Source organism: Pelophylax lessonae (genome assembly GCF_965119305.1).
Source record: "Pelophylax lessonae genome assembly, chromosome: 2".
In the NCBI taxonomy this organism is placed as follows: Eukaryota; Metazoa; Chordata; class Amphibia; order Anura; family Ranidae; genus Pelophylax; species Pelophylax lessonae.
The window spans coordinates 604,538,585-604,557,609 of NC_138769.1; the positions used below are offsets into that span (position 1 = coordinate 604,538,585).

Sequence of the window (19,025 nt, forward strand, 5' to 3'; positions counted from 1 at the left end):
ACCTTTAAGTCTTCTGAAATAATTACTCCTAAATCCCTTTCCTCAGATACTGAGGTCAGGACTGTGTCAAATATTCTATAGTTTAACACATCTTATAGATTGTCAAACACATCTTATAGATTTTTTTGACTGGGTGACTAAAATAATAGACGGTGGAGGTGCAGTAGACATTGCATATCTAGATTTTAGTAAGGCTTTTGACACTGTCCCACATAGAAGACTTATCAATAAACTGCAGTCATTGAGCATGGACTCCCATATTGTTGAGTGGATTAGGCAGTGGCTGAGTGACAGACAACAGAGGGTTGTAGTCAATGGAGAACATTCAGAACAAGGTCATGTTACCAGTGGGGTACCTTAGGGATCTGTACTGGGACCAATTTTGTTTAATATCTTCATAAGTGATATTGCAAAAGGCCTCAATGGTAAGGTTTGTCTTTTTGCTGATGACACAAAGATATGTAACAGGGTTGATGTTCCTGGAGGGAAATGCCAAATGGAAAAGGATTTAGGTAAACTAGAAGAATGGTCAGAACTCTGGCAACTGAAATTTAATGTGGATAAGTGCAAGATAATGCACCTGGGGCGTAAAAACCCAAGGGCAGAATATAGAATATTTGACACAGTCCTGACCTCAGTATCTAGTAATTATTTCAGAAGACTTAAAGGTGGGAAGACAATGTAATAGAGCAGCATGAAATGCCAGCAGAATGCTTGGATGTATAGGGAGAGGTATAAGCAGTAGAAAGAGAGAAGTGCTTATGCCGCTGTACAGAACAGTGGTGAGACCTCACTTGGAGTATTGTGCGCAGTACTGGAGGCCATATCTCCAGAAGGATATAGATACTCTAGAGAGAGTCCAGAGAAGAGCTACTAAACTAGTACATGGATTGCAGGAAAAAACTTACCAGGAAAGGTTAAAGGACCTTAACATGTATAGCTTGGAAGAAAGAAGAGACAGAGGGGTGATAGAAACTTTTAAATACATAAAGGGAATCAACTCGGTAAAGGAGGAGAGCATATTTAATAGAAGAAAAACTACCACAAGAGGACACAGTTTTAAATTAGAGGGGCAAAGGTTTAAAAGTAATATGAGGAAGTATTACTTTACTGAGAGAGTAGTGGATGCATGGAATAACCTTCCTGCAGAAGTGGTAGCTGCAAATACAGTGAAGGAGTTTAAGCATGCATGGGATAGGCATAAGGCTATCCTTCATATAAGATAGGGCCAGGGACTATTCATAGGATTCAGATATATTGGGCAGACTAGATGGGCCAAATGGTTCTTATCTGCCGACACATTCTATGTTTCTATGTTTCTATGTCACAGTACATGTTGGCATTCATGGTTCCCTCAGTGAGCTGTAGCTCACCAGTGTCGGCAGCACTCATGCAGCCCCAGACCATGACACTCCCACCACCATGCTTGACTGTAGGCAAGACACACTTGTCTTCGTACTCCTCACCTGTATGCCATCACACACGCTTGACAGCATCTGAACCAAATAAGTTTATCTTAGTCTCATCAGACCACATGATATGGCTCTAGTAATCCATATCCTTAGTCTGCTTGTCTTCAGAAAACTGTTTGCGGGCTTTCTTGTGCATCATCTTTAGAAGAGGCTTCCTTCTGGGATGACAGCCATGCAGACCAATTTGATGCAGTTTGCGGCGTATGGTCTGAGCACTGACAGGCTGACCCCACCCCTTCAACCTCTGCAAAATAGCTGGCAGCACTCATACCTCTGCATATGACACTGAGCGCGTGCACTCAACCTCTTTTGTCGACCATGGCGAGGCCTGTTCTCAGTGAAACCTGTCCTGTTAAACCGCTGTATGGTTTTTGCCACCATGCTGCAGCTCAATTTCAGGGTCTTGGCAATCTTCTTATAACCTAGGCCATCTTTATGTAGAGCAATAATTCCTTTTTTTAGATCCTCAGAGAGTTTTTTGCCATGAGGTGCGATGTTTAACCTCCAGTGACCAGTATCAGAGAGTGAGAGCGATAACACCAAATCTAACACACCTGCCCTCCCATTCACACATGAGACCTTGTAACACTAAGAGTCACATGACACTGGGGAGGGAAATGGCTAATTGGACCAAATTTGGACATTTTCATTTAGGGATGTACACACTTTTGTTTGCCAGCGGTTTAGACATTAATGGCTGTGTGTTGAGTTATTTTGAGGGGACAGCAAATTTACACTGTTATACAAGCTGTACACTCACTACTTTACATTGTAGCAAGGTATAATTTCTTCAGTATTATTACATGAGAATACATAATAAAATATTTATAAAAATGTGAGGGTTGTACTCACTTTTGTGAGATACTGTACATACAACACCAATTCCAAAAAAGTCGTGAAGCTGTGTAAAATCTACATAGAAACAAAATGCAATGATTTGCAAATTTCATAAACCCATATTTTGTTTTACAATAGAAAACAGAAAACATATCAAATATTTACACTGTGAAAATGTACCATTTTAAGAAAAAAAAAAAAGGTTATTTTGAATATATATACTCAGTGGATGAAACCATATATTTGTTCAATATAGTACCAACATCCCATTTAAAGTAAATAAATAAAGAAAGGGAGGAGAACTGGGGACTTTTAACCACTTAAGCCCCGGAAGATTTTACCCCCATTCCGACCAGGGGGTATTTTGCGATTCGGCACTGCGTGACTTTAACGGACAATTGCGCGGTCGTGCGACACTGTACCTAAACGAATTTGACGTCCTTTTTTTCCCACAAACAGAGCTTTCTTTTGGTGGTATTTGATCACCTGTGCGATTTTTTGATCACGCGCTATAAACAAAAAAAGAGCGTCAATTTTGCAAAAATAGCAATATTTTTCACATTTTTTTATATGAAATTCCCCCCAAAAAAATGTAAAAATCAAAATTTTTTAACATTTTCAGCCAATTTGTTTTATGCTACCTATGTTTGGTAAAAAAAATCGCAAAAAGCGTATTTTGATTGGTTTGCGCAAAAGTTATCGCGTTTACTAACAAAGGGAAAGATTTTTGTCATTTTTGTTGTTTTTTTTTTTAACGCGTAATGGCGGCGATCTGCGATTTTTTTTGCGGTATTGCGACATTGCAGCGGACAGATCGGACCCTTGACTGACATTTTTGACACTTTTGGGGTTACCAGTGACATTTCTACAGTAATCAGTGCTATATATATGCACTGTTACTGTAAAAATACACTGGTAGTGAAGGGGTTAACTTTATTTGGGAGGGAGGGGCTGTGTGTGTCCCTAGGGGCGTGCTTTCTACTGTGATTGGCTGTGGCTTGAGCTGTAAGGACACTGATCAACGGATCTACATAGTAGATCCATGTGATCAGTGTCTTTACAGAGAGGAGAATGACAGGCAGCTTGTTTACACAAGCTGCCTGACATTCTCCCTCTCCCCCGCCGATCGCCGAGTGGCCGGCGGACATCGGGTCCGCTGGTCACACGCGCGGGGGGGTCCGTGACCACGCGGGAGTGGGAGCGTGCCTCCGGGGGCGCGCGCTCGCTCCCTAGACCCTCACAAGCAAGCAACGTAGCCCTACGTTAGTTTGCCTGTGAGGGGCTGACCGCCGACGTAGATAGTCGTGCGGCGGTCGGCAAGTGGTTAAGGTGCAAATCCATTAGCTATTACATAGTTACATAGTTTGTGAGGATGAAAAAAGACATCAGTCCACCCAGTTCAACCTGTGATGTGTGTGTGTGTTTGTGTAACGCTCCTGCGTTTTTGTAGTAGGCTGGATTTGCAGCTGCAGAATCTCCACTCAGTAGTCATGTAGAGATGTGTTGAATAACCAGATCCAACTCTCCAGACTCATCACTGTGAACCTGTCAGCTTCAGCATACAGATATACACACACTCAATAAGATGTTCCTGGAGTGATAGGATGTATATGTTAGTATGAAGATGATGTGCTGAAGGGACAGGTGTGAACAGTGACAGAGATGGTAAGCACTTGATAGAAATGTTCAGGAGAGTATTAGATGGTATTAGGTAGAATGCAGATAGGTTAGTAATCGAGTATGGTAACAGGTGGTAAGGACAGCAGATGACAAATACAGGATAGACTAACCCAGTGCAAGGATAGATGGTAGTAGACTCAAGAGCTAGCAATCTATGTAACAGTGCAGATGATAGAATTAGTATGCATGGATAGTAACAGTCCTTAATGTGCAGAGGTAGATAGTGTAAGTAAGGTTATGGAGGATTCCCCTGTGGGGTACTTATCACTAGTAAGGTTAGTAGTAGAAGGGTCCAGTAGTGATGGAGTGATCCAGTAGCGAGATACAGGGATCAGTAGCGAGGTTCCGGTCTGTTTCCAAGTAAAAGAGAATAGCTGGAGGTTCCGGTAGCAAGACAAGCTTGTAAGAATGTGGACACACAGGCAGGTTGAACGAACAATGTGAGAGAGAACGCCGGCGGTTGAAATAGCCGCTCTGCGGCGCTCGGCGATGACGTCATCCGTCTTAAAGGTGTATGCGTACCACCTAATTAGAAAGGTGGGACGCATATCAAAAGAAAATAGAAAATAAGGGTACCAGAGGTACCAGAATCTTACAGTTTGCTGTTAACCGTACATTGTATACCCCTGTATGTTGTGGTCTTTAAGTTTCCCATCTAATAGTTTTTTGAAACTATCAATGCTACCTGCTGATACGACTGCTTGTGGAAGAGAATTCCACATGCTTACTGCTCTGACAGTAAAGAACCCCTTACGTATTTTAAGCTTAAACCGTTTTTCCTCAAGTTTTAGTGAGTGGCCACATGTCTTATTGTATTCCCTTTCTCTGAAAAGTTTGTTCTTTATGCTAGGGTCATCACCAGTACAGTATTTGTACATTGATATCATATCCCCCCTCAATCGTCTCTTCTCCAGAGAGAATAAGTTCAGTGCATGTAGTCTTTCCTCATAGCCGATGCCCTCCATTCCCCTAATTATTTTTGTTGCCCTTCTCTGGACTTTCTCCAGTTCCAGCACATCCTTCCTGAGGACCGGTGCCCAGAACTGGACAGCATACTCCAGATGTGGCCGGACCAGAGTCTTGTAGAGTGGGAGAATAATCTCTTTATTTCTGGAGTGAATCCCCTTTTTTATACAACCCAGTATTCTGTTGGCTTTGCTTGCAGCGGCTTGGCATTGCATGCCACTGCCAAGCCTGTTGTCTACCAGTACCCCCAGGTCCTTTTCTATCCTAGACTCACCCAGAGGTTTCCCCCCTAGAGAGTAGCTTGCTTTCGCATTACTGATGCCCAGGTGCATTATTTTACATTTTTCAACATTAAACCTCATCTGCCATGTAGTTGCTCACCCCATTATTTTGTTCAGATCCGCTTGTAAGTTTTCCACATCTTGCATAGAAGATATTGGCATGCTTAGTTTAGTATCGTCCGCAAATACAGAGATTGTGCTGGATATCCCCTCCTCTAGATCATTTATGAATAAGTTAAACAGGATTGGCCCCAGGACAGAACCTTGGGGGACCCCACTTTCCACACCCGCCCAATCCGAGTACTCCCCATTAATCACCACCCTTTGAACTCTCCCCTGGAGCCAGTTCTCTATCCAGGTACTCACCCTATGGTCCATACCTACCTTCCTTAGTTTGTACAGTAAGCGTTTGTGGGGAATGGTGTCAAAGGCCTTTGCAAAGTCCAGATACACCACATCCACAGGCTTACCTTTATCTATGTGTGGTAAAATTGCTGCGCTATAATCATTGATAAAAATATATAAAAACAGTATAGTTAATACCAAAAATTCAATTACAGGAAAGCAGCTGACACAAAAAGACAAGAAACCTATATCTTCAATAAAATATTATGGAATGGTGTCACGCTAGTCCATGTCACACAAGTACTGATAAAAGGCTGATAAAAAAGCAAGTCCCAAGTGTGCTGGCAGAGTCCACATCAACTGTGAATATGGAGGGGTGCAAAGCAGGAAAGACCACCACCAAGCGATATAACAGGGTACTCTTACCAACTAGACAGACCCCACGGGGTCAAAACAAGCCCAGAGTATGTTGTAGACAGTGGCAGGAAGGGACCAATCAAATCCAGATGCTTCCTCTTAATAGCAGCAAGATTGGGTTCCCCCAAAGTCTCCTGTCTTGCAGAGCAACCATATGCCATACTCTTCTGGTACTCTGTTACATTCACAGATACTTACAGACACTCTCAGTCGCAGAGCACAGTCAGTTGCAGGGCACGGTCAGTCGCAGGGCACGTCAGTCGCAGAGCACGTCAGTCGCAGAGCACAGTCAGCCGCAGGGTCGCAGGGCACAGTCAGTCGCAGAGCATGGTCGGTCGCAGGGCACGGTCAGTCGCAGAGCAAGGTCAGTCGCAGGGCACAGTCAGTTGCAGGGCACAGTCAGTCGCAGAGTCGCAGGGCGTGGTCAGTTGCAGGGCACGGTCAGTCGCAGGGCACGGTCAGTCGCAGGGCACAGACAGTCGCCCAGCACAGTCAGTCGCACAGCACAGACAGTCGCACAGCACAGACAGTTGCTCAGTACAGACAGTCGCACAGCACAGTCAGTCGCAGAGCACAGACAGTCACAGAGCACAGACAGTCACAGAGCACAGTCAGTCGCACAGTACAGTCAGACGCAGAGCACAGACAGTCGCACAGCACAGTCAGTCGCACAGCACAGACAGTCGCACAGCACCCACTGATACTCAGCTACACAGTACTCACTGACTCTCAAGTACTACCCTACACCCTCAGTCACAGTCTTCAGTCACAATCAAATCACAGTCTTTACTTACAATCACAGTCTTACCTTACCAAGTGTGTGTCCCTGTGTACCTGTAAGCCGACACTTACAGTGCTGGTCAGCGTTGTCTCGCTCCTTCCTCCCTCATTCAGTCAGTCTTCTGCTCCCGCCTCCCTCCTCTGTCACTTCCTGGTCTTGTCAGCCAGCAAGCTAGTGGGGAATGATGTCGGTTTTCCCCTCTAACTCCTGGTCCCCACTGCCTCTGTGTGTGTGTGTGTGTGTGTGGGGGGGGGCGCTCTCTCACTGTCTCGGTGCGTGTGGGGGGGGTGGGAGCTCTCTCTCTGTCTCGGTGTGTGAGGGGGGAAGGGGGTTGGTGGGTCCAGTTATTCTTCTCACTCTGAGAGGGGGGGGGGTTACTGTACTACTGCACAGCTCTCACTCACCGCACCGCACAGCTCTCACTCACTCCCTCACACAATCACTCGCTCCTCACACACGCTGCCTCCTCACACACGCTGCCTCTGATCCCGCGTTCTCAGCTACCTCTGATCCTCTGATCCCGCACTTTTCCACCTGAACCAAAGGAATCCATATAGTACAATTATACAAAATTGTATTTCTTATACAAAATGGAAAAGATTTAAAAACACATCAAAAGTGTTAAAAACAGTAAATAACTGTGCTTTGTTAGTTGACCGGTTGTGCCAAAATGGCTTTTTCAGAACAAGCAGTGGTAATGCTCTCCAGCTGAATAGATAAATACAAAAATTATGAAAGTATATACCATAACCAAAAGCATGATCTATAAAAACATATGCAGTATAAGTTCATTAGATGAGGCCTCTATTGCTTCATTCAGTAACCCATCCATACCTAGATGGATGGCCATTCCATACACACTAATACACCCCATATCATCAGAGATGCAGGCTCTTAAACTGAGGGCTGATAACTGGAAGGTCCCTCTCCTCTTTAGTCTGGTGGATGTGGAGCCCATGGATGCAAAAAAGAATGTTACATTTCGTTTTGTTTGACCACAGAACAGTTTTCCACTTTGCAACAGACCATTTAATGATGGTGAAGACAGTGACATTTTTAGATCGTGTTCAGATATGGCCTCTTTTTTGCATGATAGCACTTTTACTTGCATTTGGATGGCATGAAGATCATGGGCATCCAATATTGCTCTTCGGCCTTGACCTTTGCATATTCCTCCAGATTCTCTGAATCTGTATATGATATTATGTACTGTAGATGGTGATAGATTTAAAGTCTGCAAATTTACAGTGAGGAAAACTATTCTGGAATTGTTCAACTACTTTTAGACGCAGCTTTTTCACAGTTTGGTGAACCTCTGTCAATCTTTATTTATGGGACACTCTGACTCTCTAAGATGCTCTTTTTATATCCTGTTCAGTTCCTGTAGCCATTTAGCTATAGTGCGGGGAGAAGTCGAAATCCATTTAACAAGCATTCTACGAGCAGCAAGCGATCTGGAAACTGCTTTACATTCAACCCAAGATGAGTCAAAGGAATCAAGAATACATGTCAACAATTTGTAAAGAACCTGTTACAGCATTAAGGATAAAAATGATCTCAGTCCAATATTGTTTAAAGTGATATTAAACGCACACTGTTTAAGTGACATTGTCCCATCTATTTCTACATATGGAAGATGGCACTATAATTAGTTTCATTTAAATACATTTTATTTTAAATACAGCTTTCACATGACTCAGATTTTTCCCAGCCTATCTGCAGGGAAACATAAGAGCTTATAGTCCTCTGCTACTGGTCACATGTTCATTTTTGCATTCGCTGTGACTTGGATGGAGAGGATGGAGAGGAAAAGAAGCTCAGATGCAAACAGGAGCCCGTATTTGTGATCTCTAAATGTGATTGAAGTTTAGCAGTACCATCTTAAGAGCATTAAAGGGCCCCGAGCAATACAGTGCGATATTTATTGGTACAGCAGTGTCAGGCTAAGGACAGCTTCGAAGTTTGGCGGCTGGGTCCGGTGAACACACACACGGACGGGAGTCAGACTCGACTGTCCTGTGTGTGCCTGTTTCTGTGGAGGCGGACAGGCATTCCTGCAGTTGTGGGCTCCCCCTCCACGCCCAAAGTGGCCTGACAGCAGCGCAGGGCAGAGAGGCGCTTGTCACCTGCTAAGTTCGGCGGTGGGATGCACACGGGCATCGGGACTAATGTTTGGCTGGGGCTGGGTAGGTTGTGACCCCTCGGGCAAGTGGGGCCCCTGGGCAACTGCCCAGCGTGCCCATTCGGTAAGATGGCCCTGAAGCTTAGTAAGGTCCTATTCAAATAGGTGCATAGACTCATTTTCGGCCGTCCAAGATGCAAAGGTGTTCTGTGCAGGAATGTGCAAGCAGCATGTTGATCAATGACAGGTGAGTGGCAGACCTGCATGGCCCTCTAGTGTACATCTATGCGGGTCGGATGCATGGCTCACAACGCAGTCTGTCCTAACTTGATCATCGCACCTGCAAGGTTCATTACATTTGCATTACTAACTCTGATATAACCCTGGGCACTGCAAAGTGATCTTACCTGTATCCCCTTTTTCTGACTTACCTGGATGGACCCACAATAAGATGGTGGCATGATTGAACATTTCCCTGAGAGGATTCTGTTTTATTGACAATTGCACACCACTGCAAGGCAGTATTGTGGTATCCTATGGACTATGGGCATTGACAGGGGTAAGGTAAGATTTACTGGTGTCTTAATTAATGGAACTGTTAAAGTTATCCTGTTTCTCACAGAACTTTATACCATCTGGAACTGTATACTACACTTATACCCAGCTTTCCAAATCCAGTTTTGCAGCTGTCACTTACTGCTTATTGCCATCACAGTTCTTATCACATCCGTGTCATGTTGTTATATACAACAGGGGCCCAACCAATTTGAAGGACGCTGGTCGTCACCATCTACCAAGGACACCAATTGCTGGTTTCCCCCTGGACATTGCGGAACATGCAATTGACCACGGTATGACATCAGTGATACATAGATGTCATGTCATAAAAGACTAAATTTGATATGGTTTGCTCCATTATTAGGCCGATATGGGTTTAGTGCAATCATTTATCAAATTTACTTGAACAATAATCTTTGCACCTTGCACGGCATACCTTGTTGATAAATTATTGCACATAATTCCACAACGTCCTGATGTTATCACGTGACTTCTTTGTTTTTTGTATTGTCTTGTTTTTTGCCTTCACCCTTGTGTGTCCATTCATGTTTTTTGTTGTTTGTCCTGCTGGGAAGTATATGCATGTTCTTAGGGGTTGGTGCGTGTACACATTGTGTTGCAATTGTCATAGAACCTTTGGTTCTTATATTCTGTTCAATAAAATTGTTCTACTTTTTTCCATCACATACCTGTCGAACTTGCCTAGTCATTAACCTCTTCGTTATACCCTTGTGGGGTTTTACAGCCATCTGTATAATATTTTTGTGTTTTTGCTAACTCTGATATAAGGATTAGCAAATGCACCAGTGAATTTGAAGGTTTTAACATGCCCAGTAAGTTTTTGGTTAACAAAATGTTCTAATGCATTGCGTTTGTTCTTAACAACCCAATAATTCCTGTACTTACTTATCATGGGAAAAAAAAACTAGTTTGGTTGTCCGATAATGGCCCAATCCCACCCCAATCTGTATGACCAGTTTGTGACCCTTAGGTGAGTATTTTTTTTTGCCTTTTCTACATATTGCATAGGTCTACTGCTTTGTACAGTATTAGTGAATTAGGCCTATCCTCCAATGTACATACAACCGCCTTTTAGGGAAAAAGCTTTGTTTGGTTTCTGAGTCAAAATAAACCACAAGATGGTTTTTTTCAACCTGGCATTTAGCTGTCTGGCAGTGGGGACATTTTCACATGTCTGCCAGTGTCTTTTATGATCAATTACAAAAGCTTTGAGGTTTTCACAGCGGAAGTTCTCACAATAATCATTTCCTTCTACTGTCTGTCAGTGCTGTGCCAAGACGCAAACCAGAAGAAATAAACAAATTGATGTTCTCGATGCAGAAGACCATTAAAAGCACCATGTTTAGGTGGCGCTTCACTGTCTTCTAACAGCACTCTAGGTGGCTGGGCATTTTGGTTGTAAATGTATTGATGAGCTCAAATACTGCAAATAACATTTGGACAGCTGAGCCACTCAGTCGTGGACCACTCTCTGAACTGTCCACTGAACTGTCTCTGGCTATTGGTAAGGGTCAGGGGTCAGAACAAGCTTCTAAGCACCTTTTACAGCTTGTGTAAATCCAGCCCAAGAAGTACATTCATTAAGGGGCCTTAAAGTGGTTGTAAACCTCAGTCATGAAATATGAACAAAGCATATCCCTCTATAGTCTGTATTAACCACTTAAGCCCCGGAAGATTTTACCCCCTTCCTGACCAGGGCCTATTTTGCGATTCGGCACTGCGTGAATTTAACGGACAATTGCACGGTCGTGTGACGCTGTACCTAAACGAATTTGACGTCCTTTTTTCCCCACAAACAGAGCTTTCTTTTGGTGGTATTTGATTACCTGTGCGATTTTTTGATCATGCGCTATAAACAAAAAAAGAGCGTAAATTTTGCAAAAATAACAATATTTTTCACATTTTTTTATATTAAATTCCCCCCAAAAAAAATGTAAAAATCACAATTTTTTTACATTTTCGGCCAATTTGTTTTATGCTACATATGTTTGGTAAAAAAAAATCACAAAAAGCGTATTCTGATTGGTTTGCGCAAAAGTTATCGCGTTTACTAACAAAGGGAAAGATTTTTGTCATTTTTGTTGTTTTTTTTTAAACGCGTAATGGCGGCGATCTGAGATTTTTTTTGCGGTACTGTGACATTGCGGCGGACAGATCGGACCCTTGACTGACATTTTTGACACTTTTGGGGTTACCAGTGACATTACTGCAGTAATCAGTGCTATACATATGCACTGTTACTGTAAAATGACACTGGCAGTGAAGGGGTTAACATTTTTTTGAGAGGGAGGGGTTATGTGTGTCCCTAGGGGCGTGATTCTAACTGTGATTGGCTGTGGCTTGAGGTGTAGGAACAATGATCAACGGTCCTACATAGTAGAACCATATGATCACCATTCTTACACAGGGGAGAATGACAGGCGGCTTGTTTACATTAGCCGCCTGCTTTTCTCCCTCTCCACCGACAATCGCGAGTGTCACACGCGCGGGATGGTCCGTGACCGTGCAGGAGCGGGAGCGCGCCTCCGGCGGCACACGCTCGCCTCTGGCGGCGCACGCTCGCTCCCTAGACCCTCACAGGCTAGCAACGTAGTACTACGTCGCTTTGCCTGTGAGGGGCTGACCGCCGCAGTAAATAGTCATGTGGCGGTCGGCAAGCGGTTAAGAGCACGAAATGTAATTTCTGTCTGCTGCTTCATTCCTCTGCTATCAACATGAATCCCCTCTGACAAGTTTTACTGACACCAAGAAAAAAATGGTGAGAGGGGTGGGATCTTCAGCAGATTGACAGCCTTTAGCTCTATTCCTGTGAACTCTTCCCTCCAATCAGCTCTCAGAGCTCTCCTCACTGAGCTCTGCAGTGTGTAATGTCAGCGCTCCGCCCCTTTTTTCTGAACTCTCATGCAAGCTTTAGAAATTCAGCACTTTGAACAGATGTAGAAGAGAGAAGACTGTAGATAAACAGGTACAATTTAAGTAGGAGGATTTGTTTAATCTTTGTGTATCACCTGAGGCCAGTAACTTCACTGGTTATATGTAAGAGCTTACATCCACTTTAAAGGATAGGTTCACTTTAAAAAAAAAACAAAAGATAAAGGAACATTTTTTTGCAGGTAATAAAATGTGCATTTACAATTTTTTTTAGGAGCCTGGAAAGCATTACACCAGCGATTAGCAGATCTCTGATGTCATGCAGGTCTCCTGCACAATTCTGTGTGCCCGTACATCATACGGCCAGGCAGTTTCACACTGACAGTAAGACTCAACAAACTACCACAGCGCTCCACAGTGCCCTGGTAGTTCCTTGAGAACTACAATCTGACAGCAGCAAAGGATGTTGGGACTCTGAATAGAACTCTGAATGAATGACACGGGCATGTGGGCGAAGTCCAGCACGGCCACGCTGTTTTCAAAAAGTGACAGCTAGTACGGGGAACCTCTCCCCGTACTGCTGTCATAAGCAAGTTGGGGGGGGGGGGGGCGCGGTTTATGTAGCAGTGTGAACATGTTACATGTTCCACCCTAAAAATAAGTCAAACACGTGACACGTTCCCAAAGGTGAAAATATCCTTTAGGGCCTCATCCACACTGCCACTGTCAAACCTGTGTTTGTATGCTGGGCTGTCTTTAACGGGGGGCAAAAGGGGCAGCTGCCCTGGGTCCAGTCATTGTGTTGAGGCCCAAAGTGGCTGCCCCTTGAGCCCGTGCTTTCAGCAAATTGGGGGCCCTATTGGTACTGCAGAATGACCGACCACTTACACTGTACACGCCACCGCCACAGGACAGGAGACATACAGTGGCTCGCTGTGCTGTGGTTTCCATTTCCATCCATTCCCCAGCGACTAAGGAGTGGGTGGGGCCGTAAGCTCCACTGACACTCTTACCCTGTCCCATGCCATGCTGCTTGTATGCTCGGAATGCTGCGGGGTAGAAGCTGCTGACCGGGGAGCGGTAGCAGGCTTTACTGAGAGCCCGCGGATGGTAAACAGGGCTTGGCTGCTCAGCAGTATCAGATATGTGCTGCCTTCTCCCCGTAGACTTTTCCTAAACCCTGACCTGGCTGTGGTGTTGTTGTATAGAGAGCAAAGGCCACAGTGGCACTAGCACACACACTGTTTGAGGCTTTTAGGTCTGGTTTACATCTATGAGGGTTTGCGTGGGCACGGCAGCCCATTCATTTGAATGGGCTCACGTGCCTGCATGTACTGCAGAAAAAAGTGCATGCAGCATTTTAAAGACGCAGTGTTCTTGAAATCGCATGGTGTTTTTGCACCATGTGATTTCTCTGCGGTTCCCACACCCGCAAAATGCACTGCATTTTTTGATGCATGGGCCACATATCTAAAAACACAGCACGTTTGCCCACGCAAACCCTCAAAGATGTGAACCAGGCCTAAATTGATAGAAAAGTCATTTTTTGAAAATAAAAACACTGGTCCCCCTGCAGGTTTAAGTCATAATGCACTAGCACATTATGATAAACTTACATACAAACTGAGTTCTTCAATCCTGTTCTGTCTTCTTTCCGGGCAGTGCCATTTTAAGAGCATTAAAGGGCCCCGGGCAATGCAGTAAACTGGGGCCCTGCCTACACAATCAGCCACGAGAATAAAAATGCAAATTATCAATAAGGCGATATTTATTGGTACAGCAGTACCAGGCTAATGACAGCTTCCAAGTTCGGCGGCTGGGTCCGATGAACACACACATGGAGGGGAGTCAGACTCAACTGTCCTGTGTTTGCCTGCTCCCATGGAGGTGGACCGGCATTCCTGCAGTTGTGGGCTCCCCCTACACGATCCAAGCGGCCTGACAGCAGCGCAGGGCCGACAGGCGCTTGCCACGGTAATTGGGTCTAATGCTTGGCTGAGCGCTGGGTCTCTGGGCAGGTGGGGCCCCACGGGCAAGTGGGGCCCCCGGGCAACTGCCTAGCGTGCCCATTAAGTAAGATGGTCCTGCTTCCGGGATCTCTATCTTCTTGAATGGCCAGGCTGCAGGGACATCACTCGCACACATGTGCATGAGAGTCACATCGCAATGGCTCACAGAGTGGGCTGTAAATGTGATGTGAACTGCGCACATGCGACCTAAATCACGTTATCGTTGTCAAACGGGAGGGGGGGACATTTATAACAGAAGAGACCACTAGAGTCTCTTCTGTTATAACCATTTTTTTTCACACAAATAGACCTTTCCTTTGCTGGTTTTTAATCACCACTGGGCTTTTTATAAGCAAAAAAAGGCTGGAAATTTTGAAGAAAAAAAAAACACATTTGCAAATAAATAATCTTTCTTCATAAATTTAGGCCAAAATGTATTCTGCTACATTTCTTTGGTGAAAATAACCCAAATCAGTGTATAATATTTAGTCTGTAGGAAAGTCCACAAATGATGGTATATACCGTATATATCTGAAAATTGATCAATCCTGATGTACTGATGGCCTATTTCATTTCTTGAGACCCCAAAATGCCAGGACAGTACAGATATCCCTCAAATTACCTCTATTTAGAAAGTAGACAGTCTGAAGTATTTAGTAAGAGGCATGGTGTGTTTTTTGAAGTTTACATTTTTTGCCCTAATTTTTTGGAAAATTAAGAAATGCAAAAAATGTATTTTTTTTTCACAATTGTTATTTTTGTAATACTGTCACCAGTGCATTACAGCATCATCATATGACTGGTGTGGCAGCCAGTGACCAGGGACACTGACTGGTGAGAGTAGGTAAAATAAACTAATAATAATAATTTCTCTTTTTTTTTTTTTACATTTTTTCCATTTTGTTACCAGAGCATCATAGTGTTACAATAGTAACACTACAACTCTGGGGAAGCGATCAGGACTTTTTTTTAACACATTATGATTGCTTATAACAGTGATGTTCACTGTTATAAGTAACCATTTGTTGTGAATTAAACAATTCATATCAGTGTGTATTGTTGTGATTAGCTGTGATTGGCCACAGCTAATCACATGGTACTGAAGGGCTGTGATTGGCCCTGTCTGTACCATGTGATGTGACCTATCACAGCAAGCTGCACAATAGTACACAATGAATGGAAGGCATCCATTGTGTACAATTGCAAGGTGATGAGGTGTGATTGGTCACAGCGATTACATGATACCAGCATACTTTCAGCTGTCTTCTCGTACCTCATTTAAGGAGACAGTTACTGAATGACAGCAACGATCAATGAACTACCTTGAGCACTCAACAGCACCCTGGTAGTTCATAGAGAAGTAAAAGCCAACATCCGCAAAGAATATTAGTACATGTAGTTTTCCCATTCACAGAACTCTGTGAATGAATGATGCATCCGGATGGGCGGAGCCCCACATAGCCTTGTTTTTTTTTAAACTGTGACAGTGAGATCAGGGAAAAGATCCCTGGCTTGCTGTCACTACAGGCGGCAGATAGAGGAGGCATTGCAGCAGTGGGAACATGTTACATGTTCCATACTAAAAATGGGTGGAACATGTTCCCAAAGGTGATCTTATCCTTTCATAAAGTGCCAGTTTTTTTAGATGTCTATGTGTGTGTGTGTGTTTTTTTTTTTTGAGAAACTCTAAATGCAGCTTAACACATGCGCTCCATGTTCCAATGAGATTCAGTGCAATGTGATTTTCAGCCCATTCATTTGAATGGTCTTAAATTGCACTGGATTGCACCAAGAGTAGTACATTCACTACTTTTAAAAACACACTGTAGCTGGATTGCATGGTACTGCGGTACCACACCATCTGGTGCAGGCAAACGCTGGTGCTGGATTTCATGGACACCCATGCGATCCGATTCCTATCCGAATTCACAGTTCGCACTGCGACTTGCAAACTGATATGGTGGTGTCATTAACTTTGTATTGACATCAGCAGCAGTTTGCAAAGGACAGTGTGAACTGCCTGTGGGGGAGATGCATTAGAATTGCGTGGGTTCCCGCATCGCAGTAGTGTGAACCCAGCCTTAAACAGGTACATTTAGCCTGGGTTCACACTACTGCCATGTGGGATCCAGCACGATTCTAGTGCAAATTCTCGCATCACATCTCCCAAACATTCGATAAAATGGTTTTAGAGATATAAATACTTCTGTTTGTACTTCCTGGATGTTCTCCTCTGTTTAGAAATGCCTTTTCCAGCATGATGGATCACCTTGCCATAAGGCAAAAGTCATAATTAAGTGGGTTGGGGAACAAAACATTGAAATGTTGGGTCTATGGCCAGGAAACTCCCCATTCCTTAAACTCATTGAGAACTTGTAATCAATCCTCAAGAGGCGGGTGAATAAAAAAAAAAAAAAAACACAATTTCTGTCAAAAACTCCAAGCATTGATTATGCAAGAATGGGCTGCTATCAGTCAGGATGTGGCCCAGAAGTTGAATGATAGCATGCCAGGGTGAATTGAAGAGGTCTTGAAAAAGAAAGGTCAACACTACAAATATTGACTCTGCATAAACTTAATGTAATGTAGCAATATTTCCAGGCCTTGAGCCTGATGTGGGTCTGCCATTGTTACCAGTGACTCTTCCAACACATTTAAGTTGTGAACCCAAGTGTCAGAATTGAGACATTGACCACTCTGGCATCTTTGGTTGGTTTTGTTTATTGTATTTTGGGGATGGGAGAAGGGAATGAGTGGGATACTCCTCTGGATCAACTAGGTTAACTGGGACATTATACAAAAATGCCCGTTGGCGCTGTCTTGACGCCAGCTGAATGCCGACCAGCGCTTCCTGACGCTTGAAAATACTGCTTTGCTGAACTAGTGCTGGAACCTCGACTTTAACTTCTTTGTTAACGCAGAAGATCCAGTACTGTAGAACTCTTGACTCCTAAAACTTGATTTAGCTCAAAAGTCAATGAACAGCTCCCTCCAACCCTTCACTGGCTGAGGTAGCTCCTTGTCACTGCTTGTGCTGCTGCAACTCTTAACTCTGTACACTGCACACTGCACACTGTACACATTAGCTCTTCAGGGCCCAACCGCTGGCACCCCCTCTAATACTTCAGGTCCCCTCTAACACTTAAGGGTCCTCTGACTAGGTACCCCCTCTAACACTTCAGGGTCCTCTGACTAGGTACTCCCTCTAACACTTCAGGGTCCTCTGACTAGGCACCCCCTTTAAAGCTAGCTGACTCCTGGATCCCTGGAACCTTCTCTGGAGTGATCCCCTCTACATTTGGCAGACCCCTAGGGTCAGTTCTCAGTACTCACGACCTTGGCAGGTTTTTCTGGAACTGAACCCCTCTTCCTCCACTGATCCCTTCTGCAGCTCAACTCAGCGTTCTCTGGATTCCCTGGCAGCCACCCGATCCTTCTGACAGGAGGAGAGACAGCCATACTCTCCCTCCTGGGACTCTGCTTCACACCAAAGATGCTGCATCATGCGCTCCCCGCACACATATACCCACTCCTAGAATCCTCTGTGGCAAAATCTGCCTTCTGGGGTAGATACAGGCCTGAATGTGTCTCTGATTGGGTTTCCTCCACTGCCCAATGAGAATCCTCTCATGGAGCCAGTGAGGAGACTCCCCTCTCAGCAGACACACCTGGGAGACATGACAGCCCAGCTAAAATCATGGCCCTGCTGTTAGGCAGCCAAGGCCCACTATACTTTTACCTATCACCTACCCTGTAGGGTGCTACATCAATGGTAATAAAAGCCATTGACACTTATGAAATGCTTGTAATTAAACTTCAGTATATCATAGTAACATCTGACAAAAATATCTAAAAACACGTAAGCAGCAGACTTTGTGAAAATTAATATTTGTGTCATTCTCAAAACTTTTGGCCACGGCTGTACATTAGAGCTATACAGAGAGGAGTGACCAATGAGCGACTATTGTTCTTCTGCATTGGTATGGCTATTAGAGGCTCCATGATGATATACAGGCCTGTTAAGGACATAGGACGTAAAAAGATTATGTGTCAGATCTCCCCCTATCTTTCATATCTTGTGAAACTTCCTGTTTATGTAATGTTAAAGTAGAAATATAAATTTTACAACACACACTGAGTTCACATTTTTTATTTGAGACAAAAATATTGCATGGACAAATAAAAAACCCTTGACATATAAGCAGTGTGTGTGGTCATAGGTGGAACGAGAACAAAAACATTTACATGTAGCAATAACAAAAAAAAACTGAAGTGTATAGAGCATTTTTAACAGATCCTTTGCTATACCCATCCAATACACAGACAATTTTTAAGTGCTCAATATTGTTCTTCCAATTAAAATCTGACAGTACTCTTTCAACAGATGTTGCAGCGCATTTATTTATGCACAGGCCAAAAAAATGATATTTATTATATTTACTATTATAATAAATTCAGAGTTCCTAACAATGCTCATGGCTTGTAACGTAAAATGTATTTAGGCTACACTAATCTTTTTTTTTTTTTTTCCAAAGCCTTCTGTAAGAGCTCATCTTCTTTCATAAATACTCAAATTAATATCAATCCTTGTGGTTCATGCCAGAATTGCCATTTTGCCTTGGCTTGTAAGGCTCGGTTCACATTGATGCGATGAGGGAAACCCTG

The 19,025-nt window shown here is 43.8% G+C and overlaps 1 protein-coding gene across 1 annotated transcript in view; it reads left to right on the forward strand.

Annotated features, from left to right (window-relative positions):
• ITGB7 (integrin subunit beta 7) overlaps positions 1-19,025 on the forward strand; it is a 164,247-nt gene that overhangs the window by 71,166 nt on the left and 74,056 nt on the right. The gene's annotated exons all lie outside the window — the stretch shown is intronic.